The following is a 27401-nucleotide window of genomic DNA, read 5'->3' as shown; positions in this document are numbered from 1 at the left end:
CTTTTTTCTTTCAGTTTTACTGAGATATAATTGACATACAGCACTGTATAAGTTTAAGGAGTATAGCATAATGATTTGACTTATATACATCATAAAATGATTACCACAGTAAGTTAATGAGCATCCATCATCTCATACAGATACAAAATAAAAGAAAAAAAAGAAGGTTTTTCCTTTGTGATGAGAACTCTTAGGATTTTACTCTCTTAACAACTTTCATATATAAGATACAACAGTGTTAATTATATTTATCATGTTGTACATTACACCCCTAGTACTTATTTATCTTATAACTGGAAGTTTGTACCTTTTGACTGCCTTCATACAATTCCACCTCCCCTCACACCTTCCCTCTGGTAACCACAAATCTGATCTCTTTTCCTATTAGTTTGTCTGTTTGTTTGTTTTGGAAGTATAATTGACCTACTACACTATGTAAGTTCCTGGTGCACAACATAGTGATTTTTATGTATTACAAAATGATCACTACAGTAAGTCTAGTTATCATCTGTCATCATACAAAGATATTACATTATTATTGGCTATATTCCCCACACCATATATTTAATACCCATGACTCATTTATTTTGTAACTGAAAGTTTGTACCTTTTAATCTCCCTCACCTATTTATCTCATTCCCCCACCGCTCTGCACTCATGCAACCAGATTTTTGCCTCTATATCTATTTCCCTGTTTCTGTTTTGTTATGTTTGTTCATTTGTTTTGCTTTTTACATGCCACATATAAGTGAAATCATACAATATTTGTCTTTCTGATTTACTTCACTTAGCATAATGCCATCCAGTTTCCTCCATGTTGTCACAAATGGCAGGATTTCCTTCTTTTTATGTTTGAATAATATTCCATTGTATATATATCCTGCATTTTCTTACCCATTCATCAATTGAAGGACATTTAGGTTGTTTCTATACATTAGCTATTTTGAATAATGCTCCAATGAACATGGGTGTGCAGATATCTCTTGGGATACTGATTTCATTTCTTTTGGATATATACTGAGGAGTGGGATAGCTGGATCATATGGTAGCACTATTTTAATTTTTTTGAGGCGCCACCATATAGTTTTCTATAATGGCTGCACTAATTTACCTTCCCACCAACAGTGTATAATCATTCCTTTTTCTCCACGTCTTCACTAACATTTTTTATTTCTTGTCTTTTTGATAATAGCCATCCTAGTAACTGTGAGATGATAACTCATTGTAGTTTTAATTTGCATTTCCCTGATAATTAATGATGTTGAGCACTTTTTCATATACCTATGGGCCATTTGTATGTCTTCTTTGGAAAATGTCTATTCAGGTCCTTTGCCTTTTTTTTTTTTTTCGGTACGCGGGTCTCTCATTGTTGTGGCCTCTCCCGTTGCGGAGCACAGGCTCTGGACACGCAGGCTCAGCGGCCATGGCTCACGGGCCCAGGTGCTCTGCGGCATGTGGGATCCTCCCGGACCGGGGCACGAACCCATGTCCCCTGCATCGGCAGGTGGATTCCCAACCACTGCGCCACCAGGGAAGCCCCCTTTGCCTATTTTTAAATTGAATTATTTGATTTTTTCCTATTGAATTTCATGAGTCCTTCACATATTCTGGGTATTAATCCCTTATCAGATACATGGTTTTCAAATATTTTATCCCATTCTGTATGTTAACTTTTCAACTTATTGACTGTTTCTTTTACTGTGCAGAAGCTATTTAGTTTGACGTGGTCCCACTTGTTTATTTCAGCTTTTGTTGCCTGTGCTTTTAGTGTCTTATCCAAGAAATCATTGCCAACACCAATGTCAAGGATATTTCCCCCTATTTTTCTCCTAAGAGTTTTATGGTTCAGGTCTTACATTTAATTGTTTGATCCATTTCAAGTTAATTTTTGTGAGTGTTGTAAGATAGTGGTCCAATTGCATTCCTTTGCATGTGGATATCTAGTTTTTCAACACCATTTATTGAAGAGACTCTCATTTCCCCATTTTGTGTTCTTGGCTTCCTTGTCAAAAATTAATTGATGGGATTGACATATATACACTAATATGTATAAAATAGATAACTAATGAGAACCTGCTGTATAGCACAGGGAACTTCACTTCGCTGTATAGTAGAAACTAACACAATGTTGTAAAGCAACTATACCCCAATTAAAAAAAATTGATTGTTTATGTGTGGGTGTATATCTGGTCTTGCTATTTTGTTCCACCAGTATATGTGCCTGTTTTTATGCCAGTACCATACTGTTTTGATTACTGTTAACTTTGCAATAAAGCTTGAAATCAGAAAGTATGATACCTCCACCCTTGTTCTTCTTTCTCAAAATTTCTTTATCAGGGGTCTTTTATGTTTCCGTATGAATTTTAGGATAGTTTTTTTCTATTTCAGTGAAAGAAATGCCATTGGAATTTTGATACTAAAGAGCTTCTGCACAGCAAAGGAAACAGTCAATAAGTTGAAAAGGCAATGTTGAATCTATAGATTACTTTGTGTAGTATAGATATTTTCACAACTTTAATTCTTTTAATCCAAGAACACAGGATATCTTTTCATTTATTTGTGTTTTCTTCAACTTCTTTGATCAGTGTCTTATAGTGTTCACATACAGGTCATTCACCTCCTTGGTTGAATTTATTCCTGAGGTTGTTGCTGTTGTTGTTTTGGTGCTATTGAAATGGGATTGGTTTCTAAATTTCTCTTTCAGATAGTTCATTTTACTGTATAGAAATGCAACCGATTTTTATATGTCAATTTTGTATCTTGCAACTTTACTGAATTTGTTGATCAGTTCTAACAGTTTTTAGTGGAGTCTTTAGGGTTTTCCACATAAAAGATCATGTCATCTGCAAACAAAGATAATTTTACTTCTTTATATCTGATTTGAATGTGTTTTATTTCTTTTTCTTGCCCAATTGCTCTGGCTAGGTCTTCCAGTACTATGTTGAATAGAAATGGTAAGAGTTGGCATTGTTGCCTTGTTCCTGATCTTAGAGGAAAGGTTTTTAATTTTTCACTGTTGAGAGTGATGTTAGCTGTGGACTTTTCATATATGGCCCGTAGTATGTTGAGGTACATTCCTTCTGTATCTAATTCATTGAGAATTTTTATCATGAAAGGAGGTTTAATTTTGTCAAGGATTTTTCTGCACCTATTGAGCTGATCATATCCTTTTTACCCTTCATTTTGTTAATGTGGTGTGTCACATTGATTTGCAAATGCTGAAACACCTTCATCTCAGAGATGAATCCCACTTGATCATGGTGCACAATCCTTTTATTATGCACTTGAATTCAATTTCCTAGTATTTTGTTGAGTGTTCATCAGCTATATTGGCCTGTAATTTTCTTTTCTTGTACTGTCCTTGTCTGATTCCAGTAGCATGGTAACATTGCCCTTATAAAATGAGTTTGGAAGTATTTCTTCCTCTTCAAAGTTAAGGAAGAGTTAGACAAGGACTGTTATTAATTCTTCTTTAAATATTTTGTAAAATTCAGTTGTAAAGTCATCTGGTCCTGGGATTTACTGTGTTGGGAAGTTTTGATTATTGATTCAATATCCTTGCTTATATTGGTCTGTTCATATTTTCTATTTCTTCATGCTTCAGTCTTGGTAAGTTTTATGTTTCTTGAAATTTATCCATTTCTTTGTATTTCTGTGGTATCTGTTGTATTGTCTCCTCTTTCTTTTACAATTTTATTTAAGTCCTCTCTCTTTTTTTCTTAGTCTAGCAAAAGGTTTGTCAGTTTTGTTTGTCTCTGTTTCATTTATTTCTGCTCTAATCTTTTTTTTTTTTTACAGTAGGTCCTTGTTGGTTATCTATTTTAAACATAACCGTGTGTACATGTCAATCGCAAATTCCCAATCTATCCCTCCCCCCTCAACCTTCCCCACTGACAACATAAGTTCATTCTCTAAGTCTGTGAGTCTGTTTCTGTTTTGTAAATATGCTCATTTGTATCATTTTTTAGATTCCACATATAAACAATATCATATGATATTTTTCTTTGCCTGATATTTCTGCTCTAATCTTTATTGTTTCTTTCCTTCTGCTAAATTTGGACTTACTTTCTTCTTTATTTTCCAGTCCCTTGAGTTGTAAGATTAGGTTTTTTTATTTGAGATCTTTCTTTTTTCTTAACATAAGAATTTCTCACTATAATCTTCCCTCTTAGAACTGCTGTTGCTGCATTCCATAAGTTTTGGCATGCTATGTTTTCATTTTAATTTTTTCAAGACTTTAAAATTTTCTCTTTTGATTTCTTCTTTGACCCATTTGTTGTTCACAAGTATGTTGTTTAATTTTCAAATTTTTGGAGTTTTCCAGTTTCTTTCTGTTATTAATTTCTAGTTTCATACCATTCTGGTCAGAAACTATACTTGATATGATTTCAATCTTCTTAAGTTTGTTAATACTTGTTTTGTAACCTAGCATATAATCTGTCCTGGAGAATGTTCTGTATGTGCTTGAGAAGAATATGTACTCTACTGTTGTTCGATGGAATGTTCTGAATGTCTGTTAGTTCTCTTTGGTCCTAAGTATAGTTCAAGTCCATTATTTCCTTATTGATTTTCTGTCTGGATGACCTATCAATTGCTGAGAGTGGAGGATTGAAGTCTCCTACTATTACTGCATTGTTGTCTATTTTTGCCTTCAGATCTGTTAACAATTTTTAATATAGTTAGGTGCGCCAATATTAAGTGCAAATATATTGGGTTGGCCAAAAATTTTGTTCCAAAAGACATTACAGAAAAACCCGAACAAACCTTCTGGCTAACAAAATATTTAAAATTATTATATCTTCTTGATGAATTGACCCCTTTATCATTATGTACTGACCATCTTTGTCTCTTGTTCCTGTTTTGGCCTAAAGTCTGTGGGTTAAGAGACCTTCAAGATGGCAGAGGAGTAAGACGTGGAGATCACCTTCCTCCCAACAAATATGTCAGAAATATATCTACATGTGGAACAACTCTTACAGAACACCTACTGAACGCTGGCAGAAAACCTCAAACTTCCCAAAAGGCAAGAAACTCCCCCATGTACCTGGATAGGGCAAAAGATGAAAGAAAGAACAGAGAAAAAAGAATAGGGACGGGACCTGCACCTCTGGGAAAGAGCTGTGAAGGAGGAAAAGTTTCCACACACTGGGAAGCCCCTTCACTGGCGGAGACGGGGGCTGGCAGGAGGGAAGCTTCGGAGCCACAGAGGAGAGTGCAGCAATAGGGGTGCAGAGGACAAAGCAGAGAGATTCCCGCACAGAGGATCGGTGCTGACCAGCACTCACCAGCCCAAGAGGTTTGTCTGCTCACCCGCCGGGACGGGTGGGGGCTGGGAGCTGAGGCTTGGCTTCGGAGGTCAGATCCCAGGGAGAGGACTGGGGTTGGCTGTGAGAACACAGCCTGAAGGGGCCTAGTGTGCCACAGCTAACTGGGAGGGAGTCTGGGGAAAAGTCTGCACCTGCCTAAGAGGCAAGAAACCATTATTTGGGGTGTGGGAGGACTGGGGATTTAGAGCACCACCTAAATGAGCTCCAGAGATGGGCGTGAGCCGCGGCCATCAGTGAGGACACCAGAGACTGGCATGAACTGCTAAGGCTGCTGCTACAGGCACCAAGAAGCCTGTGTGAAAGCACAGGTCACTATCCACACTTCCCCTCCTGGCAGCCTGTGCAGCTTGCACTGTCAAGGTCCCGTGATCCAGGGACAATTTCCCCAGGAGAACACATGGCACGCCTCAGGCTGTTGTAACATCATGTTGGCCTCTGCCACTGCAGGCTCACCCCGCATTCCGTACCCCTCCCTCCCCCCAGCCTGAGTGAGCTAGAGTCCCTTAATCAGCTGCTATTTTAACCCCATCCTGTCTGGGCTGGGAACAGACGCTGTCAGGCAACCTTCCTGCAGAGGTAGGGCCAAATCCAAAGGTGAACACCAGGAACTGTGCGAACAAAGGAGAGAAAAGGAAATTTCTCCCAGCAGCCTCAGGAGCAGCAGATTAACTCTCCACAATCAACTTGATGTACCCTGCATCTGTGGAACACCTGAATAGACAAGGAATCATCCAAAATTGAGGAGGTGGACTTTGGGAGCAACTGTAGACTTTGGGTTTGCTTTCTGCATCTAATTTGTTTTTGGTTTTAGGTTTATTTTAGCTTAGTATATAAAGTTTATTATCATTGGTAGACTTATTTATGGATTTGGTTGCTCTCTTCCTCCTATTTTTTTTATATATAGATATATTTTTTTCCTTTCTCTCTTTTTGTGAGTGTGTATATGTACGCTTCTTTGTGTGATTTTGTCTGTATAGCTTTGCTTTTCCCATTTGTCCAAGGGTCCTGTCTGTCCGTGTTTTTTTTTTTTTTAGTATAGTTTTGTTGTTGTTGTTGTTGTTTTTTTTTTGCAGTCTGCGGGCCTCTCACTGTTGTGGCCTCTTGCGTTGCGGAGCACAGGCTCCGGACGCGCAGGCTCAGCGGCCACGGTTCACGGGCCCAGCCGCTCCATGGCATGTGGGATCTTCCCGGACCGGGGCACGAACCCATGTCCCCTGCATCGGCAGGCGGACTCTCAACCACTGCGCCACCAGGGAAGCCCCTTTAGTATAGATTTAAGTGCTTGTTATCATTGGTGGATTTGTTTTCTGGTTTGGTCATTCTCATCTTTGTTTCTTTTCTTTTTTTAATTACTTTTTAATTTTTTAATTTTTAATAATTTAAAAAAATTTTATTTTAATAACTTTATTTTATTTTATTTTATATCTTTTCTATTTTCTCCCTTTTCTTCTGAGCCGTGTGGCTGACATTGTTTTGGTGCTCCGGCCAGGTATCAGACCTGTGCCTCTGAGGTGGGAGAGCCACATCAGGACATTGGGCCACCAGAGACCTCCAGGCTCCACATAATATCAAATGGCAAAAGCTCCCCCAGAGATCACCACCTCAAGGCTAAGACCCAGCTCCACTCAATGACCAGCAAGCTACAGTGTTGGAAACCCTATGCCAAACAACTAACAAGACAGGAACACAACCACACCCAGCAGCAGAGAATCTGACTAAAATAATAATAAGGTCACAAACACACCAAAACACACCATCAGACGGGTCAAGCCCACCAGAAAGACAAGATCCAGCCTCATCCACCAGAACACAGGCACTAGTCCCCTCCACCAGGAAGCTTACACAACCCACTGAACCAACCTTAGCCACTGGGGGCAGACACCAAAAACAACGAGAACTATGAACCTGCAGCCTGTGAAAAGGAGACCTCAAACAAAGTAAGTTAAGCAAAATGAGAAGACAGAGAAACATGCAGCAGATGAAGGAGCAAGGTAAAAGCACACCAGAACAAAAATATGAAGAGGAAATAGGCAGCCTACCTTAAAAAGAATTAAGAGTAATGATAGTAAATATGGTCCGAAATCTTGGAAAAAGAATGGAGAATATAAAAGAAACATTTAACAAGGACCTATAAGAACTACAGAGTGAATAAACACTGATGAACAATACAATAAATGAAATTTAAAATTCTCTAGAAGGAATCAATAGAAGAATAACTGAGGCAGAAGAACGGATAAGTGACCTGGAAGATAAAATACTAGAAATCACTACTTCAGAGCACAATACAGAAAAAAGAATGAAAAGAATGGAGGACAGTCTTGGAGACCTCTGGGAAAACATTAAATGCACTAACATTCGAATTATAGGGGTCCCAGAAGAAGAGGAAAAGAAAGGGACTGAGAAAATATTTGAAGACATTGTATTTGAAAACTTCCCTAATATGGGAAAGGAAATAGTTAATCAAGCCCAGGAAGCACAGAGAGTCCCATACAGGATAAATCCAAGGAAAAACACACCAAAACACATTTTAATCAAACTATCAAAAATTAGACACAAAGAAAAAATATTAAAAGTAGCAAGGGAAAAACAACCAAAAACATAGAAGGGAATTGCCATTAGGATAACAGCTGCTCTTTCAGCAGAAACTCTGCCAGCCAGAAGGGCATGGAAGGACATATTTAAACAGATCAATGGGCAAAACATACAATCAAGATTACTCTACCCAGCAAGGATCTCATTCAGATTCAATGGAGAAATTAAAACCTTTACAGACAAAAAAAAGCTAAGAGAATTCAGCACCACCAAACCAGCATTACAACAAATGCAAAAGGAACTTCTCTAGGCAGGAAACACAAGAGTAGGAAAAGACCTACAATAACAAACCTAAAACAATTAATGAACTGGTAATAGGAACATACATATCGATATTACCTTAAATGTAAATGGATTAAACACTGCAAACAAAAGACATAGACTGGGGCTTCTCTGGTGGCGCAGGGGTTGAGAGTCTGCCTGCTGATGCAGGGGACGCGAGTTCGTGCCCTGGTCCGGAAGGACCCCACATGCCGTGGAGCAGCTGGGCCCATGAGCCATGGCCGCTGAGCCTGCACGTCCAGAGCCTGTGCTCCACAATGGGAGAGGCCACAGCAGTGAGAGGCCCGTGTACTGCAAAAAAAAAAAAAAAAAACCACATAGACAGGCTGAATGGATACAAAAATAAGACATGCATATATTCTGTCTACAAGAGACCCATTTCAGACCTAGGGACACATAGAGACTGAAAGTGAGGGGATGGAAAAAGATATTCTATGCAAATGGAAATCAAAAAAAAGCTGGAGCAGCAATTCCCATATCAGACAAAATAGACTTTAAAATAAAGACTAGTACAAGAGACAAAGAAGGACACTACATAATGATCAAGGGATCAATCCAAGAAGAAGATAAAACAATTGTAAATATTTATGAACCCAATATAGGAGCACCACAATACCTAAGGCAAATGCTAACAGCCATAAAAGGGGAAATCGACAGGAACACAATCATAGTAGGGGACTTTAACACCCCACTTTCACCAATGGACAGATCATCCAAATTGAAAATAAATAAGGAAACACAAGCTTTAAATGATACATTAAACAAGATGGTCTTAATTGATATTTATAGGACATTCCATCCAAAAACAACAGAATACACTTCCTTCTCAAGTGCTAATGGAACTTTCTCCAGGATAGATCATATCTTGGGTCACAAATCAAGCCTTGGTACATTTAAGAAAATTGAAATCATATCAAATACCTTTTCTAACCACAACGCTATGAGACTAGATATCAATTACAGGAAAAAATCTGTAAAAAAACCGAAACACATGGAAGCTAAACAACACACTACTAAATAACCAAGAGATCACTGAAGAAATCAAAGAGGAAATCAAAAAATACCTAGAAACAAATGACAACAAAAACACAAAGACCCAAAACCTATGAGATGCAGCCAAATCAGTTCTACAAGGGAAGTTTAGAGCAATACAATCCTACCTCAAGAAACAAGAAACATCTCAATTAAACAAACTAACCTTACACCTAAAGCAATTTAAGAAAGAAGAACCAAAAAACCCCAAAGTTAGCAGAAGGAAAGAAATCATAAAGACCAGATCATAAATAAATGAAAAAGAAATGAAGGAAACAATAGCTAAGATAAATAAAACTAAAGTCTGGTCCTTTGAGAAGATAAACAAAATTGGTAAACCATTAGCCGGACTCATCAAGAAAAAAGGGAGAAGACTCAAATCAATAGAATTAGAAATGAAAAAGGAGAAGTAACAACTGACACTACACAAATACAAAAGACCATGAGATATTACTACAAGTAACTATATGTCAATAAAATGAACAACCTGGAAGAAATGGACACATTCTTAGAAAAGCACAACTTTCTGAGACTGAACCAGGAAGAAATAGAAAATATAAACAGACCAATCACAAGCACTGAAATTGAGATTGTGATTAAAAATCTTCCAACCAACAAAAGCCCTGGAACAGATGGCTTCACAGGAGAATTCTATCAAACATTTAGAGAAGAGCTAAAACCTATCCTTCGCAAACTCTTCTATAATATAGCAGAGGGAGGAACACTCCCAAACTCATTCTATGAGGCCACCATCACCCTGATGCCAAAACCACACAAAGATGTCACAAAGAAAGAAAACTGCAGGCCAATATCACTGATGAACATAGATGCAAAAATCCTCAAGAAAAGACTAGCAAACAGAATCCAACAGCACATTAAAAAGATCATACACCATGATCAAGTGGGGTTTAACCCAAGAATGCAAGGATTCTTCAATATACGCAAATCAATCAATGTGGTAAACCATATTAACAAACTGAAGGTGAAAACTCACATGATCATCTTAATAGATGCAGAAAAGCTTCTGCCAAAATTCAACACTCATTTATGATAAAAACCCTCCAAAATGTAGGCATAGACGCAACTTACCTCAATATAATAGAGGCCATATATGGGAAACCCACAGCCAACATCGTTCTCAATGGTGAAAACCTGAAACCATTTCCACAAAGATCAGGAACAAGACAAGGTTGCCCACTCTCACCACTATTATTCAACATAGTTTTGGAAGTTCTAGCCACAGCAATCAGAAAAGAAAATGAAATAAATGTTATCCAAATCGGAAAAGAAGAGATAAAGCTGTCACTGTTAGCAGATGACATGATACTATACATACAGAATCCTAAAGATGCTACCAGAAAACTACTAGAGCTAATCAATGAATTTGGTAAAGTTGCAGAATACAAAGTTAATGCACAGAAATCTCTTGCATTCCTATACACTAATGATGAAAAATCTGAAAGAGAAATTAAGGAAACACTCCCATTTACCACTGCAACAAAAAGAATTAAATACCTAGGAATAAACCTACATAAGGAGACAAAAGACCTGTATGCAGAAAACTATAAGACACTGATGAAGGAATTAAGGATGATACAAACAGATGGAGAGATATACCATGTTCTTGGATTGGAAGAATCAACACTGGGAAAATGACTATACTACCCAAAGCAATCTACAGATTCAATGCAATCCCTATCAAACTACCACTGGCATTTTTCAAAGAACTAGATCAAAAAAATTCACGATTTGTATGGAAAGACAAAAGACCCCAAAGAGCCAAAGCAATCTTGAGAAAGAAAAACGGAGCTGGAGGAATCAGGCTTCCTGATTTCAGACTATACTACAAAGCTACAGTAATCAAGACAGTATGGTACTGGCACAAAAACAGAAATATAGATCAATGGAATAGGATAGAAAGCCCAGAGATAAACCCATGCACATATGGTCATCTTATTTTTGATAAAGGAGGCAAGAATATGCAATGGAGAAAAGACAGCCTCTTTAATAATTGGTGCTGGGAAACTGGACAGCTACATGTAAAAGAATGATATTAGAACACTCCCTAACACCATACACAAAAATAAACTTAAAATGGATTAAAGACCTAAATGTAAGGCCAGACACTATAAAACTCTTCGAGGAAGACATAGGCAGAACACTGTATGACATAAATCACAGCAAGATCCTTTTTGACCCACCTTCTAGAGAAATGGAAATAAAAACAAAAATAAACACATGGGACCTAATGAAACTTAAAACCTTTTGCACAGCAAACAAAACCATAAACAAGATGAAAATGCAACCCTCATTGAAAATATTTGGGGAAAATATTTGCAAATGAAGCAACTGACAAAGGATTAATCTCCAAAATATACAGGCAACTCATGCAGCTCGATATCAAAAAAGAAACAAACCAATCCAAAAATGGGCAGAAGACCTAAATAGACATTTCTCCAAAGAAGATATACAGATTGACAGCAAACACATGAAGGGATGTTCAACATCACTAATCATTAGAGAAATCCAAATCAAAAGTACAATGATTTATCACCTCACACCAGTCAGAATGGCCCTCATTAAAAAATCTACAAACAATAAATGCTGGAGAGGGTGTGGAGAAAAGGGAACCCTCTTGTACTGTGGTGGAAATGTAAATTGATACAGCCACTATGGAGAACAAAATGGAGGTTCTCCAAAAAACTAAAAGGACAACTACCATATGACCGAGCAATCCCACTACAGGGCATATACCCTGAGAAATCCATAATTCAAAAATAGCCATGTACCACAATATTCTTTGCAGCTCTGTTTACAATAGCCAGGACATGGAAGCAATGTAAGGGTCCATCAACAGATGAATGGAGAAAGAAGATTTGGGACATATATACAGTGGAATATTACTCAGCCATAAAAAGAAACGAAATTGAGTTAGTTGTAGTGAGATGGATGGGCCTAGAGTCTGTCATACAGAGTGAAGTAAGTCAGAAAGAGAAAAACAAATACCGTATGGTAACACATATATTTGGAGTCTAAGGAAAAAAAATGGTTCTGATAAACCTAGGGGCAGGATTGGAATAAAGACGCAGAGAATGGACTTGAGCACATGGGGAGGGGGAAGCGTAAGCTGGGATGAAGAGAGAGAGCGGCATGGACATATATACACTAGCAAATGTAAGATAGACAGCTAGTGGGAAAGCAGACGCATAGCACAGGCAGATCAGCTCGGTGCTTTGTGACCACCTAGAGGGGTGGGATAGGGAGGGTGGGAGGGAGACGCAAGAGGGAAGAGATATGGGGATATATGTATATGTATAGCTGATTCACTTTGTCATAAAGCAGAAACTAACACACCATTGTAAAGCTATTATGCTCCAATGAAGATGTTAAAAAAATTTTTAAAAATAAATAAATTCTGTGGAGTTTTTCTCTGATATAGGCATAGCTATCCCTGATCTGTTTTGTATTCCATTTGCATATCTTTTTCCATCCTTTTCCTCTCAGCCTATGAGTGTCCTTAAACATTGAGTCTTTTGCATTCAGCATATACTTGGGTCTAATTTTCTCATCCATTCAGCCACTTTTTGTTTTTTAATTGGGGAATTTAAACATTTAGATGTAGAGTAATTATTGATAGGTAAGAACGTACTGTCGCCATTTTGTTAATTACTCTGATGATTTTGTAGTTCTGTGAAATAATAGAAGATATATTTATTGGTCTCTGCCCTCAGTTCTTGGTACAGAGCTTCAAAATTCTTATAATCCCCTAACTGATAAGAGCACTAGGAGCATCTTTTGTTCTAAAATTTGGTCTTTGAACCTAGTTCCTGACATTGAGTTCCTGAAACCCTTGTAATTTCCTAGATGATATGAGAATCTTTTGTTCTCATGAGGTGACTCTGATTGTACTCCTAGATGCCTCTTGGATGAGGGCTGGTCACTGGAAATACCAAGGCATAATTAGAAGCTTGGAATTTCTAGCCCTGCACCCCCATTCTCCTGAGAAGGGAGACGAGTTGAAAATGGAGTTAATGGTCAACATGCCTACATATTGAAGCCTCCATAAAAATCCCAATAGTACAGGGTTTGGGAAGCTTTCAGGTGGGCAAACACATGCCCACCAGGATGGTGACACACCCCACCTCCACAGGGACAGAATCTCCTGCACTCGGGATCCTCCCAGACTTCACCTTATGTGTTCTTCATGTGGCTGTTCATCTGTATCCTTTATCATATCTTTTAATTAACTGGCAAATGTAAGTAAGTGTTCCCCTGAGTTCTGTAAGCTTCTCTAGCAAATTAATCAAATGAAAGTGGGGTGGGTGTCTTTGGTACCTCCAATCTATAGCCAGTTGGTCAGAAGCACAGGTGATAACCTGGGCTTGTGACTGACATCTGAAGTGGGATGAGGGCAGGCTTGTGGGACTGAGCCCTTAAACTGTGAGGATCTGACAATATCTCTAGGCATATAGTGTTAGAATTGAGTTAAATTGTAGGACACCCAGCTGGTGTCACAGAAAGTTGCTTGTTGTGAGGAGAAGCCTTCACACGTTTGGTGACCAGAAGTGTCAGAAGTAAAGTCTTCTTTGTAAGCGTGTTGTATAAGGAGTAATGGAGACACACAGGTGAGAGACTTGTAGTAGGTAAGAACTGGGTTTTCTCCACCCTACAAAGGTGGAAAACTGAGTAGGTTTTTCCATCTCAGTTGGTGTCAGAGAAATGGGATTTCCTAGAACATCCCTGGCTCACAGAAACATGTGGTTTGGGAAGAGAAAGGATGAAAGGGTGGAGGATGAGGAACCTTTGATTCCTGGGTGGCTACGTGGTCACCCATGATATGGAACAGCAGCTGTGCTGTGCTCAATTACTAAAGGTAAAAGTTACCAATGGAATTTAGAAATGGATCTCACTCCTGAAGAGTTGGTTCACTGGATGCATAAGGAAATACAGACCAATAAGAAAAAGGCAAAATATTCAATCCCTTAGTTATTGTTATCTGTAATAGCTAAACTAAAAGTAAAAGAAAATGCTGGATTGGACCTTGATGCTAGACCAAACTCAGATTTCAGTGGGTCTGAGCTTTGGCCACTACCTGTAAAGCCTCCCAACAAGGAAAAAATTATTCAGGGACAACAGAAAGTACTTTTAAGACCTCTGATAACCAGAAGGTAGTCAATGTGGGAGAAGAACAAAATCAAGAAACTTGAAACCAGAGGGTATGGTGTGAAGGAGTTACTTCATTTTGTAGATCCATATCATCAGCTTTCTGAGGAACCTTTACTGAAATGGATTGTGAAAATGACCAACTTGGAGCCTGTGTCTTTGCTTTTGGATGCTGCAGAGTGGAAGAGCATGTTTGGGTTGATGCAGGATCCGCAGCCCACTATGGAACAATCACAGATGGCCTTGTGTGATCCAGACACATGGGAGGTTGTTCTTGAGAGAACAGCCATCCCCGTGGACTGGATAAAAGCCTCTGTAATGTCTGTTTACTCTGAGTAGGAGACTTCAATCTCCCCCTATTAATGCCAAGTGGAACACCCCAGATGAAGCAGCTATATCAGTTTTGTATGCAAGCCATGTGGGACTGGCTTTATGATGATTGGGATATTCACTAACTGAATATACCCATTACCCTGGTCATGGAAATGCTGTGGTTAAAAGGGGTCCCTTTCTCATGAGCAGCCCGTTTAACCTTACTGTTGCAAAACTGAAGGACAGTTCAGGAAGCCATATCGAATTTGTTGTCTCAGCTTCCCCTCCATGGGGAAGGAGCTAATAAAAATTAAGTTAACTAACAAGAGAATAGGGAAAAGCAGAGGAAAGAATCAAGAGACGTGTCTTAGCAGGGTGAAAATTTTTAAGTAGATATTAAGGAATAAGGTGAATAAAGAAAATATTGATGGGGCAAAACAAAGAGGAAACAGAACGGGGAGAGTCACAGGATTCCTCTCAGCAGGGTGGAAATCTTTAGATGTTTATTAAGAAATGGGATGAAAAAAAATGGACATTGACATTAAAACAAAAATTTTAATACAGCACTACCTAAGGTTGGGTGGGCTGAAGGACCCCCTGCTGGTCCCTCAATATTAAAGTGGCCCAAAAAAGTCCAGTCTATTTCTCACAGTTTGGAAATTTTTTAAAGCCTGAAGGCAGAGATTATGATAAGAAACCTGACCAACTATCACCTGTGCTGGGGGCAGTGATTAGGCAATTAATCAAGTCAAATAGTGACAAAAGGGCCTGGGTCCCTTGGTTCAACCGCTTGCTAGGGACCCAAAGTCCTTTGCACAAGAATGAGTAAAATGGTCAGGAGGAAGAGAACAGAAGTTTCAAGGACCCCTTGATATGGGAGCCCCACACACTCTGGTACCAAAATCCATTGGTGAAGCCCTAATGTGTACTACAATTTAGATTGAGAGAACACAGAAATATGAGAGCGGATCAGATTATGAAAACTGGAAGGTTTAAACAAGCTTTATGTGAAGTGGTTGTGTCTCCTTTACCTAAATGTCTTATGGGAATGGATATTATGCCATTCTGGGGAATACTTCTCCTACCTAGTATTGTAAAACCAAGACCTGCTGATGAAGTCCTAGTAGAAGCTATAGTTCAGAATGTAAATGTTGCTGGAATTAAGGTAAAAGTTTGTGGGAGAATTGGTATGTTTGAACAAGCATTGTGAAGTGGCTGCATCTCTCTTACCTGATCGTGTTATAGGGATGGACATTGTATCTGAATGAGGAATATTTCCGCTACCTAGTATTATAAATCAAGGGCATATAAATCCGCCCCTCAAGCAATATTAATGGGACTTGCTAAATGGGGACCAGTAAGACTGCTTAGCCCTACAATGGAGACTTCTAGATTCCTGGAATATGTTGGAACTTTTCAAAGTCCTTATTACCCAAAGTATCTCATTCCCAGCCTTTCCTCTCATTCATTTTTGATAGCATATTTTTCCCACCAACTCTTATCCATTGCTTCATGTAGGAGTGACAAAAACGTTTGCCTATAAATGTTCTGAATTAGGTTAGATAAAACAAATATTTTGAGTCACTTTAATCACCAGACAGATTAACCAAGGACAATCTTTGCAAATGGGGTCCATTCTGCTCTTTCAGTACTGGTACTGGGAATGCAGACTGTTATGTATCATCAAGACTGAACTGGGGAGAAAAGATGCGACTAGTGTAAGTTAAAATGCCACAAAGCTCACTACAATCGGCAAGATTCAGCTGTTTTTCTTGAATAAGTGCTCCCTGGGTTGTTGCAAGATTTTGGTTAGTTTCCAGACTTCCAAAAATATTGATTTTGTCAGCTTTTGCCAGTTTTTTAGTTGCTTTTATTGAGCAATGAAATTTTGAAGTTTCTTACTCTGCCTCTTTTTCTTATATCATCGCTCTGCACACATACTTCTAATAAGAATGAGTCAGGTACATAGAAAAGCAAATATATTTATGGATCAATAGGTTGTTTTCCAACTGTCTCTTCAAATTCTCTTTTCCTTATAAGAAAACATTCTGCTCAAACTTCTTAAGAAAAGAAGCTGTGATTCATACTGTATTTTTATGTTGAAAACCTGCATATGGCAAACATATCACTGAAGACATCCAGTGAGCACTAGAGTCGCTCCATCATCAAGATGAAATGTAAGTGCTAGGCCAGGATGAAAAAAAAAAACAAACTAGTGTTGAATGAGAGAAAAGACAGGTGATGAGTGCTTATCCAAGTTATAGGTTTTGGCAGTGTAATGGGTAGACCCAGCCCAAGTAAATCAAACTTGGGCAGGCCCACTTTTTGCCACCTCAGAATGGACGCAGACCAGTAAAGTCGAATTAAGGACCCACGTTTACCTTGTGGAGAAGGGAAATTATATCTGTGTTACTTTAAAATACAAAAGATGGAAACAAAGACCAGGTGCTTTTTTCCTACTGAGCCAGACTTTGTAGTAGGACCACATTGTGGTTGGGTATGTGATGAGAAATGTACTGAATGATTCTATTGACTCTTTTAGTCCTAGATTAATGTCTTATTTATTATTGGTAATCTATTTAGGAGGCCATGGCAAATTTAAATGATGTTTGTTAAAGAAAAAGATACATTGTTATACACATATTTATCATTCTTTGATGTGTCAATAGACTACAACATGAGAGTTAAATAAAGTAATCATTAGGAAGAATGAAAGAATTTGTTCATCTGATGATCTCTAAGAGGAATTAGCTTCCGTATTTATAAGCTGTTAAATCATTTATTTTAGTTGCATTAAATCTTCACAATAACTAGGTCCAGTGTTTTCACTTAAAAATTATTTATTGTTAATTATTCTAAACATAAAATGTGAATGAAATTAATGTAAAAAGCCCCATATATTACCATCTAGCTTAACCAAATATTAACATTAAGTGCTGCTTTTATTATAGCTCATGATTTTCATAGGTAATATTTTCATTATTATTTATTTCTAAATATTACATATTTTTCAAAATGATCCATAAGTGATTTAGGAGTGCATTTTAAGTTTTCAAATGTGTCCTGTATGTTGTTTATGTGTGTGTCTGTTTGCATGTGCTCTTTTTTTTTTTTTTGCGGTACGCGGGCCTCTCACTGTTGTGGCCTCTCCCGCTGTGGAGCACAGGCTCCGGACGCGCAGGCTCAGCGGCCATGGCTCACGGGCCCAGCCGCTCTACGGCATGTGGGATCCTCCCGGACCGGGGCACAAACCCGTGTCCCCTGCATCGGCAGGAAGACTCTCAACCACTGCACCACCAGGGAAGCCCACATGTGCTCTTTTTATTGTTGATTTCTAATGTAAATTTCATTATGGTAAACCAACATTATCTATACCATATTGGTTCTTTGAAATATCTGATACTGCTTTGCAACCTAGTATGAGGTAATTCTTTATAAATGCTTTATGTGAGCTTGAAAAAAATGTATATTTTCTATCTGCTCTACATACCCATTAGATATGTTATTAATTTTTCTGTTCAAAGTTTTAAAATTCTTACTAACATTTTTGTCTCCTTGTCTGATAGAGGTATATTAAATTCTTTCCCCATGATTGTAGACTTCTCAACTTCTCTTTATAATCCTAATTTTTTTAAATTTCATATATCTTAAGGATTTGTTATCAGGTGGCTACAGGTTCACAATTATTATATCTTTGGCTATTTTAATGTGTATTGTGTCAGGATAAGCTGTGTAATTCTATAGTGATAAATAATCCCCAAATCAAAGCCTTACAACAATAAATATTTATTTTTTGCTCACATCACACTACCTATTCAACATGGGTTGACATTGAAATTTTATCTCAACATCTCACCTGCTTCCATGACAACCATAGCACAGAGAACATGATGACTTGTATACTGGTTCTTAAAGCTTCCACCCAGAATAACATACATCCCTCTGCTCACATTTCATTTCTCAAGACCAATCACATAGCCACATCTACTGGTAAGGGGCCAGGAAAATGCAATTTTACCATATGTCGGAAAGGTGAAAAAGCTGAAAACATTTGATGAAAAGTATTAATGACTACAATATTTAATGTCCCACTTAATTCCTAGAGAAACCAAAAGCAGTAGCTAGTGAATAGGAAAGGATAAAGAATAAGGAGGAAAAAGAGGTCTTGCATCACCCCTTCTCCAGTGCATACTTCCAAGCCTGAGGTAGGCTTGAGCTTTGGGGATGGGAAGATGCTTTCAATTCATTACAGAGTGAAGTTTTGATTTATACTGACTTAAAAAAAATAAATTTATTTATTTATCTATTTATTTTTGGCTGTGTTGGGTCTTCGCTGCTGTGCACAGGCTTCCTCTAGTTTCAGAGAGCAGGGGCTACTCTTCGTTGCAGTGCACGGGCTTATTTTTGCAGTGGCTTCTCTTGCTGCGGGGCACGAGCTCTAGGTGCGCGGGCCTTAGCAGTTGTAGCTCGCGGGCTCTAGGGCGCAAGCTCAGTAGTTGTGGCGCACAGGCTTAGTTGCTCCGCGGCATGTGGGATCTTCCAGGACCAGGGATCGAACCCATGTCCCCTGCATTGGCAGGTGGATTCTTAACCACTGTGCCACCAGGGAAGTCCCTATACTGACTTTTTAATGCCTGAAAATGGGACTTTCCTGATGTCAGAGAATGATTGAAAAATTATTGGATCTTCTAGAAATATCATCTAGTTAGGAGAGAAGAGGTAAATTAGAATAGTTCTGAGCAACCATGGTGGGAGAATCATAGATTTACTTCCATTAACACATCCAATTCAATACATCGGTTATGCATTTCTAACCCTACATTTTGCTAATAAAGTCTAAAGTTTTTCATTATTTTTATTCTGTTCCAGTCTAGAATCTAGACACTGTTCATTGAATATGATGGGATTCAGGGCACACTATCCCCCAAATGTGGCACCTTGGCAGATTGAATATTTTAAGCTAAAAGAGTTTGAGAAAATGGCAGAAGCAGGAAGGTTACTCTGACCTTCCCCCCTGAAGCAGATCATAAAATCCTCATGTGACAGGTGCCCTCCCTTTACCCAAAGGAAGGGAGTATCCTTATCTACAAAGACAAAGGGAGCTGAAAGAATCCTAACAAACAGGACTAAGTTTCCCCCAGGTTACTATTTTACCTCATATTCCTTGACCTATCATATTTTTCCACAACTGTCTCCTCTTCATCAAACCTAGCGGTAAAATACTCTGATTTAACCATTTCTTCTGGTCTTCATTTCCTTATGAAGGTTCCCATGTCACATAAAACTAAATTAAATAAATGTGCATGCTTTTCTCCTGTAAATCTGCCTTTGTCAGTTTAATTTTCAGTTCCAGCTAATCTGGTTGTAGTTTAGAATTTTGGCTTTGCCTTTAGAAACAAACAAATAAAAAATAGGATGCAAACAAAACAATCTAATTTATTTCACTTCTCCCTTTTAAATTTATTTGTAGAATAATTTTTTCTTACCTCTGAATGAATAACTTTTCTAATTAGTACTATAGCTTTTCTAATTATTGATAGTATTATATAATAAAAAGTCTTCCTATCACATTCCTGCCACAAGAATACATTCATTTTGGTACTTCAAAACACCCAATCAGTATAAGAATTGAAACTCTGGTCTAGTCTACTGTTATAAACCACTCCAGTTTATGCCCACTTGAGTTTTGGATGCCCCTGGTTTGGGAGGGAACATGATTAGCTGCTTCTAGCTTCCTCACTCATCTCTTCCTATTTGTTAGTTGTCTAGTTTCTAGGGACAAAAGGGATTGAGGACAAGGGCACTGTCTTAAGTTTTTGGTCTGGGTGCTCTCTGATACTGGCCCCTCTAGATGTGGCATATGTACAATTGCTGTCTTTTTCCCTCCTGGAAATTATGTGGGTTCTTCAGAGACAGTCGCACTGGGGAACTGCTGACTGTGGTTCCCTTGGAAGAAGTTTCAACCACTAATGGTTAACACACATAAAAGGTTTTTATGAGTAATTATTGTAATTGAACAAATATTGTTTGCAATTAGTACTATTTATTGAATGAATAAAATAAAGTATATTGGTGATACAAGTCTTGACAACTCATAGTTACTTAACATTTATCTGACATTTGGTTTTATAATTGTACCTTCACTTTAGCGTCTCATATTCTTGGAAATTAATCCACCCACCATAGCTGGAAATAACCAAACTTTCTCAATATTTAATATAAGACACATAAAGGTTAAAAAATGTTTCTGCTATGTAGCTATAGAGACTATTGGGATTTCAGCTCTATTTAGGAGTTCTTTTTTTATATATAAAAATTTATTTATTTATTTATTTTTGGCTGCGTTGGGTCTTCATCACTGCATGTGGGCTTTCTCTGGTTGCGGCAAGTGGGGGCTACTCTTCTTTGCAGTGCCTGGGCTTCTCATTTTGGTGGCTTCTCTTGTTGTGGAGCACAGGCTCTAGGTGTGCGGGCTTCAGTAGTTATGGTGCGCAGGCTCAGTAGTTGTGGTTCCCGAGCTCTAGAGCTCAGGTTCGGTAGTAGTGGTGCATGAGCTTAGTTGCTCCATGGCATGTAGGATCTTCCAGGACCAGGGCTCAAACCCGTATCCTCGGCATTGGCAGGCAGTTTCTTAACCACTGCACCACCAGGGAAGTCCCTATTTAGGAGTTCTTCACATAATCAGCTATGTGTTCAGTGTCCTGGGTCATATTTCTAACTCTTTCTAATAAAATCCCTTCAGTGATATACACACAATGATAAAAAGGAAAAATAAGAGCCCTTGTTTTTAAACCAGGTAAGATCATGTAGTCAGGGGGTTGGCAAACTACTGCCAACAAGCCAAATCCAGCCCACCACGTGTTTCTGTATGGCCTGCGAGCTAAAGATATTTTAAAATATTTTTAGACAGTTGAAAAAAATCAAAAGAAGAAATATTTAGTGACACATGGAAATTATATGAATTCAAATTTCAGTGTCCATAAATTAAGTGTTATTGGGACACAACCACACTTATTCATTTACTATTGTCCATGGCTGCCTTCATGCTACAAAGGCAGAGCTGAATACTTGTGACAGAGATTGTACCGCCCTCAAAGCCTAAGCTATTTACTCTCTTGTCCTTTATAGAAAATGTTTGTTGACCTTTGGTGCAGATTGTAAGTTTTGTTTAATTGAGATGAAATATTGTTCAATTAATGTATCAATTAAAAACTCTCTTCAGAGCTAATTGAAGTAATTCCATAAATATCAAATTATTTCTGCCTGATTAGACATCCTAACTATGATACCAACCCCTAATGTCTTTATGTTCAGTCAACCCTATTAGTTGCCTACCCAGATCACTCAGACCATACTAGTTCAGTGCCTTTGGTTAACTTAAATGGTTGGTATCTGCATCACTGTGTCCAAGGGCTTTTTGCCAGAATTGTGAAAGGCTGTTCTCTCTGCCTACTCATGTATGGCAGGCCAAAAATGCCAGGCACATAATACTTTCCCTACCCCAGTAGCTCTCAACCAATGATTTACAGAATTTAGTGTATAAATACCCCAGCTCTGTTGTCTCTTTTTTTAAATTAATTAATTAATTTATTTATTTTTGGCTGTGTCTTGGGTCTTCGTTTCTGTGCGAGGGCTTTCTCTAGTTGCGGCAAGCGGGGACCACTCTTCATCGCGGTGTGCAGGCCTCTCACTATCACGGCCTCTCTTTTTGCAGAACACAGGCTCCAGATGCGCAGGCTCAGTAATTGTGGCTCATGGGCCTAGTTGCTCCACAGCATGTGGGATCTTCCCAGACCAGGGCTCGAACCAGTGTCCCCTGCATTGGCAGGCAGATTCTCAACCACTGCGCCACCAGGGAAGCCCAGTTCTGTTGTCTTTTGACTGGGCTAATTTTGAGGTGTAGATTTTTATACCATTTATCAGCGTTTTTCTCTGAGATTAAGTTCCAATTGCCCACTACAGTAGCTAGCTTAATAATGCACCTTTTCTTTTTGGCTACCTATCCTTCCCAGTATCATTTCTCTACCTCCCTACTAGTGTTCTTTGCACCCCCCAACCATGCCCAAACAAACTACTTACACTGGAAGTCTTGTCTCATTATCTGCTTTGAGAGTCCAAATCAAGACACCACATAATTAAATAACTTTTAGCTTCTAATTTTGGCTACATAGACAATCTCAAAATATCTTCATTCTCAGACAGCAAGGCTCCTCAGTTTGAATATTATTATTATAATTCTGAATTGTCAGCATCATTTAACAATGGAGATTGAGTGAATGTGAAGGGTAGAGACCATGATGTAAATCAAAGAAAGGCTTGAAACACAACATTAGAAGAACTGATGCTGATAATATCTTCCATATGTATGTGCTCCTTAGCCAGGTACCCTAAACACTCCCCACATTTCACCAAATTTTTTCAATATATTTCTATTGGTCACCATTTTTCACATTAGGATATTGATATTGAGAATGGTTATGCCAAATTGCCAGCATGCTGTACATGGAAGATAGACCAGAGAGAAGACACTTTCTTCACTCTTTTTCATTCTTTTTTCTTTGTTTTCCTATGACTGGATAATTTAAAATGACCTGTCTTTGAGTTCACAAATTCTTTATTCTCCTTGATCAAGTCTGTTTCTGATACTCTCTATCACATTTTTCATTTCATTTATTGTATTCTTCAGCTCCAGAATTTCTATTTGGTTCTTTTTTTATGATTTCTTTCTCTGTGTTAAATCTGTTTTGTTCATGTACTGTTTCACTGATTTTGTTGAATTGTCTTTCTGTGTTTTCTTTTGGCTCATGAGCTTCCTTAAGACAACTATTTTGAATTCTTTATCAGGCAAATTATAGGTCTCCATTTCTTTGGAATCAGTTACTGGAAAATTATTGTGTTCCTTTGGTGGTGTCATGTTTCCTTGATCGTTTTTGTGTCCTAAAAGTCTTGCATTGCTGTATTCACATTTGAAGACGCAGTCACATTCTCAATTCTTTACTGACTGGCTTTGAGAGGGAAATATCTTTGCAGCACTGCTAGGGATTCTGTGGCTTTCTTAGACCTTTTCTGTGGATACACCTGCTGCACACTCCTCTTGGGAGAGTATTCTTAAGATTGTATGCCTTATCTCAGTCCTGCAAATCCAGGCCAGGTACTGACAGTCCCCCATTTGCTTTCCCTAGGGTTGTGCTTAATGCTCAAGTTTGTGTGCTTCCTCTCAATACCTTGGAGTTGGGCCAGCTTTCTGTGCATGCTAACTAGCCATTTGTAAAGATTTACAATTGTCGCCCTTGTGGGCATGCAAAGAAAGCCAGCCACAGAATATAGATGGGGGGAGAGTTTGTGGGTGAAGTATGCAGAGCATTGGGGGTACTTACTGGGGAGCCCCACAGGTTAGGCATCCCCAGTAGCTTGTGCATGGTCTTCCTGACAGAGTCTATGAAGTGGTTAGTAAGATCTGCATACTTTTGATGCCCTCCAAGCCCTGGTTGCTGTGCTCCTAGCCCCCTCTGTCCCTTAGTTGTACAGCACACCTCAGTATTCTAGATGGGATGAGAAGAAAGTGAGCCTCTTTGGCAGTGTCCCACATGGCTGGGGAAACCAAGCACTCACGCATATGTCTTCACTTTCCCCTCTCGGAGAAGTAGAAGTTCTTGGCACTGAACCAGGTAAAGTGAAACCACTCTTCTTACTCTCTTTTATGTGTCCAATGTTAGATTTTTTTCTCCAGTAGTGTGCTGGAACTACTCCTCTGGACTCCCACTTGTCAAAATCAGCATTATTTGGGGGGAAGATGGTAGAAAAGTTCTATTCTGCCATGTTGCTGATATCACTCCTGGCAGTTTATTTTTAAATAAGACAGTGTTTTGGCTGAAAATTGTGACATTTCCCAGTTATCCCACTCCCATGTGGAGGAGGAGCTGGCCTTCCAGTGATTCGTATTCGGGATAAAACATCAAACCTCTCTCCTGTCCCAGAGCTTACAAATCTATACTTATTTTTTAAACTCTTTTTTTAAAAAACTTTTTTGGCTGCATTGGGTCTTAGTTGCAGCACATGGGATCTTCGATGAGGCATGTGGGATCTTTTGTTGCAGCGCTTGGGCTTCTCTCTAGTCGTGGCGTGTGGGTTTTCTCTCTCTGGTTGTGGTGCATGGGCTCCAGGGTGTGTGGGCTCTGTAATTTGTGGCACGCGGGCTCTCTTTTTGAGGCATGCAAGCTCAGTAGTTGTGGCGCGTGGGCTTAGTTGCGCTGCGACATGTGGGCTCCCAGTTCCCCGACTAGGTATGGAACCCACGTCCCCCATATTGGAAGGCAGATTCCTCACCACTGGACTACCAGGGAAGTCCCACAAATCTATACTTAAACAGGAGAATGTCATGGTTTTTGTCACTCATTAGAGACTATAACTTAAATTGTCTGTTATTCATCCTCTGTTGAAAGGTCAGCAAAAATAAATGACATATAGGGAAAGTAATCATCTTTATACTTTGGAAATAGGAGAAACTTGGATTCATCCAGTTGACATTAATACATTTTTCTGGGAAGAATAACCATGTACTTTTCCCCATTTTCCTCTTTTATTTGACTTGGGGGATTTAGACCCAGATTCTCTATTCTGTACCTTTTTGAGAAGATATATGAAAGGAGCAGTATCATGCAGAGTTGTATAAGCTATTGAAAAAGCCTTTGGTTTTATTCTGAGTAAAACTGGAAACCATTTTGAGGGGGGGAACATAAATTTAAGAATGACATTGTTTGACATATTTTTAACTAAGTCCTTTTGGCAACTGTAGAGGACTGTCCTTACCCACTGTTGCCACTTCCTTTCCTCCAATTTCTCTCGAACACATTTGATTCATCTTGCCACCCATGCTTTCCACTAAGACACTGCAATGTAGACACAGAGAAACCAGTTAGGGAGCTGTTGCCATAATCCAGGCAAGAAGGTATTGAGACCTGGAACAGAGGATATAGTAAGTCATCAGTGGTCAGAGTCTGGATATATTTTGACAGTAAATCCAACTAGAATTTCTGATGGGTCAAATGTGGGATGTGGTAGAAAGAGAGAAAACAAACAATTTCCCACAGACTTGCTTCTAATAATGAATCTGGGCACCATTTCATGAGATGAGCACCATAAGATAAGTTCATATTCTGATATGAATTCTGGCCTTGCCTCTTCATGTCAAGATATCTGGTGAGTCAGCATAGTGAGCAGTAGGTGTAGTCCTAGAAACCATTTTTATAGCTAGCAATAACTTAACTGTATATGGAAGTAACTGTGAATATAACCCAAACTAGAGGTATTTTCAACTTAACTTCACTTTAACTAGGTTTCAAAATTACCCATGGCCACTCCAACATCAGTCATCTCAAGGGAAAGTATGATGGAGGGGTAGCTGGAGTGGAAAGAGCCAGCAGTTTTAACTGTTTTCAGTTAAAATGCCTAATTTTTGCAAATCTGGCAAAACTGGATGACTAAGTGAACACATTGTTAAGGCTTTTCCCAGTACCTTGGAATGGACTTGTGTAAGTGCATGTCTCTACAAAGTAAGCCGATTAACTTCACAGTAACCTCTCTACATGTAGAGTTTGGAGAAAAGAGCAGGAATCAACCTGGGAGACTGAGAATGAACTACCAGTGCAGAAGGAGGAAAACCAAGAGCAAAGGGTACCTTAGAAGCCAAGAGATGTTGATGGGGGAATTCCCTGGCAGCCCAGTGGTTAAGACTTGGCACTTTCACTGCCATGGGCCCAGGTTCAATCCGTGGCCGGGGAACTAAGATCCCACAAGTCGCACGGTGTGGCCAAAAAGATGTTGATGATGAGGCTGGTCAGATAATGACTAAAACTGAACAATGTATTTGGCAACATGGAGGTCATAGTGAACTTGAGAGGAGGTGTCTTGTTGGAAGGCATGGGTGGCAAGGTGAATCAAATGTGTTTGAGAGTAATTGGAGGAAAGGAAGTGGAGACAATGGGCTAAGACAGTCCTCTTCACACTTTTTACTGACTGTCCAGATGCAAACCTTTTGTGGGTTATATAAGGATTTACTATATCAGAATTTCTTCCTGTAAAGAAATAATTCCAGAAAGGATGAAAATAGAAGATGGTGGAGTAGAATGATGTGTGCTCACTCCCTCTTGCAAGAGAACCAGAATCACAACTAACTACTGAACAATCATCGACAGAAAGACACTGGAACTTGGGATTTCCCTGGTGGTGCAGTGGTTAGGAATCCACCTGCCAATGCAGGGGACAGGGGTTCGAGCCCTGGTCTGAGAAGATCCCACATGCCATGCAGCAACTAAGCCTGTGCATCCCAACTACTGAGCCTGCGTTCTAGATCCTGTGAGCCACAGCTACAGAGCCCATGTGCCACAATTATTGAAGCCCATACACCACAACTACTGAAGCCCTCACACCACAACTACTGAAGCCCACATGCCTAGAGCCCATGCTCTGCAACAAAGAGAAGCCACCACAACAAGAAGCCCACACACTGCAACAAAGAGTAGTTCCCACTAGTCACAACTAGAGAAAGCCCACGTGCAGCAATGAAGACCCAACGCAGCCAAAAATAAAATAAGTAAATAAATAAATTTATTAAAAACAAACAAAAAAAGACACTGGAAGTCACCAGAAAAGATACCCCACATCCAAAGACAAAAGAGAAGCCACAATGAGACA

The sequence above is a fragment of the Lagenorhynchus albirostris genome, chromosome X, assembly GCF_949774975.1.
Source record: "Lagenorhynchus albirostris chromosome X, mLagAlb1.1, whole genome shotgun sequence".
Lineage (NCBI taxonomy): Eukaryota > Metazoa > Chordata > Mammalia > Artiodactyla > Delphinidae > Lagenorhynchus > Lagenorhynchus albirostris.
This window is presented reverse-complemented; position numbering follows the sequence as displayed.